We start from the raw sequence: 2,558 nt of genomic DNA on the forward strand, positions 1-2,558 counted from the left end.
CTCTAGATGGTCGGAGGATAAGGTCAGAGGTGTCGTATCTTCCACGAAAGAGTCAATCATGTTAATGTCATGGAAATCGTCATCATCCTCTAAGTTGCTGCCGTAATTGATAAAAATGTTTGACTCCAATGTCAAATTTTCAAAAGACATAGTCATGACACCATTCCTGCAATTGATAATTGCATTTGACGTGGCAAGGAATGGGCGACCAAGAATGACGGGAATTTGAGTGCTCATGTTATTGATGGGTTCTGTGTCCAGGATGATAAAATCTACAGGGTAGTAAAATCTATCAAATTGGACCAACACATCCTTAATTATCCCTCTTGGTACACGAACAAAGTGATCAGCAAGTTGTAGTGTGGTTAGGGTGGGTTTTAATTCACCCAAACCTAACTGTTTGTATACCGAGTAAGGAATCAAATTGACGCTCGCTCCTAAGTCAAGAAGTGCATGATCAATTCGATGGTCCCCGATTACACATGATATGGTTGGGCTACCGGGATCCTTGAATTTCTGTGGCACGTCTTGCTTTAGGATGGCACTCACTTTCTCGGTCAAGAAGATTTTCTTTTGAATACTTTCCCGTCTTTTGATCGTGCATAAGTCTTTCAGAAATTTGGCATATGAAGGAATCTGTTTCACGACATCAAGTAGAGGAATGTTAACTTTCACTTGTTTCAACACCTCCAAAATATCCTGAGAGTTAGAAAGATATTTTGGTGCAACCAACCGTTGGGGGAACGGAGCAACTGGCTTCTCTAGAAGTTCCAGTTCTAATTTTTGTGGGGCATCACTAGATCCATCATTGTTGTCCTCTTTTGGTTCTTGAGGCTTTTCGGGCCTAACCGGAAGAGTTTTATCAATGATCTTTCCACTCCTAAGAGTGGTGATGGATTTAGTGTGCCCCATCTGATTTGAAGAGCTGGGATCATTAATCTCGTACTGCGGTTTAGGATTGGGGAGAAGTTGTACAGGAAGCATCCCCTTTTCTATAACCATCATACGAGAATCTATCTTTTGCATAAAATCTGTAATTCCCCACATTGCCTGAGCCAGCTCTTGTATGGAATTTTGAACTAGTTCCTCTTGAGGTTTCACTTGGTTTGGATTTTGATTGAAGAAACCTTGAGGGGTAGCCATTTGTCCATTCCTCTAACTAAAGTTTGGATGATTTTTCCAACCAGGATTGTACGTATTGGAGTTAGGTCCAGTAAAAGGTCTTTAATAGTTGTTTACAGCATTAGCTTGTTCATTCAACACTCCTTGAAAGGCGGGTATTGTAGGATAATTTTTAATTGTATGAATGTTGCAATCACAGATGCCGCAAACAATTTCATTAACCTTATCCTTCTTTCCTTCCATGGCCTCAACTTTCCCTATGAGCGTAGTCACTTTACACTTGATATCATCCTCTTCTTTCAAGAGATATAATCCACATTTCTCATTTAATTGAGTCGGCCTAGACGTGGTGTTTGATTTTGGGTAATAGTCCCAAGATTGTATTTTTTCAACCAGACTGTCGAGGTAGTCTCATACCTCGTCGACCTCTTTATTAATCAACTCTCCATTACACATTGTCTCGACCATTTGGGGCATGGAAGATGTCAGTCCATCGTAGAAGAAATTTGTAATGCGCCACGTTTCAAATCCGTGTTGTGGGCATGAACTGACCAAATCTTTAAACCTTTCCCAACATTGGAAGAATGTTTCATCTTCCTTTTGGGCAAAGTTCATGATTGCTTTTCTGAGGGTAATCGTTTTATGATGTGGGAAGAATTTTTTTATGAATTCCCTCTGCATGTCATTCCATGTGCCAATGGATCTAGGACGCAGTGAATGTAACCACGTCTTAGCTTTCTCTTTTAAGGAAAAAGGAAAGAGTTTCAGCCTGATTGTATCCTCAGATACATTAGGAAAATATAATGTAGCTATAATCTCATCGAACTCTTTCAAATGTAAATATGGACTTTCTGATTCAAGTCCATGGAATTTGGGAAGGAGTTGGATAACTCCTGGCTTGATGTCCATTTGTCCTGTGTTTTCAGGGAAAATCATGCATGAGGGCGTACTCACTCCCGCCGGTTGTAGATAATCTCGTAAAGTACGAGGCGGGGGTGCCTGATGCACCTCATTCTCATCTTGGGTATCCTCCACCCTGGGTGGAAGTAGAGGAGGTTGGTCTTCAGCCATAACTTCAATTAACTCAGGGGATTTCGAGTGGTGTCTAGTCCTGCGATGGATAGTCAACCCCTCAACCAATCCTCCTTCAGTCAAGAGACGTCGAGTGTTGTCACGGGCCCACTTGGGCATGAAACACTCGCAGCCCTCAATCAAATTCAAAATCTAATCCTAAGAAAAGAAAATCTAAAAAGAAAGAGAGGGTTGGAAAGAAGTTACCAAATTAGAGTCCCTAAGTTAAAAACCTGCAAAATAAAACAAAATAAGTTAGATTCTAAAAAGAGAAGAAAAATCCTTTAAAAGAAAGATAGCAGTAAACTGATTTCTAAAAGAAAGAACTCCTAAAAGAAAGTGAAAATTTCTAAAATAAATTAGGA

The 2,558-nt window shown here is 40.2% G+C and overlaps 1 non-coding gene across 1 annotated transcript; it reads left to right on the plus strand.

The window, feature by feature from the left end:
• Positions 1 to 1,648: 1,648 nt before the first annotated feature.
• LOC131228275 (small nucleolar RNA R71) lies at positions 1,649 to 1,755 on the plus strand. The gene has a single exon (XR_009162786.1). It is a non-coding gene; the product is annotated as a small nucleolar RNA R71 (small nucleolar RNA).
• Positions 1,756 to 2,558: the final 803 nt, after the last annotated feature.

The sequence above is a fragment of the Magnolia sinica genome, chromosome 15 (assembly GCF_029962835.1).
Source record: "Magnolia sinica isolate HGM2019 chromosome 15, MsV1, whole genome shotgun sequence".
Lineage (NCBI taxonomy): Eukaryota > Viridiplantae > Streptophyta > Magnoliopsida > Magnoliales > Magnoliaceae > Magnolia > Magnolia sinica.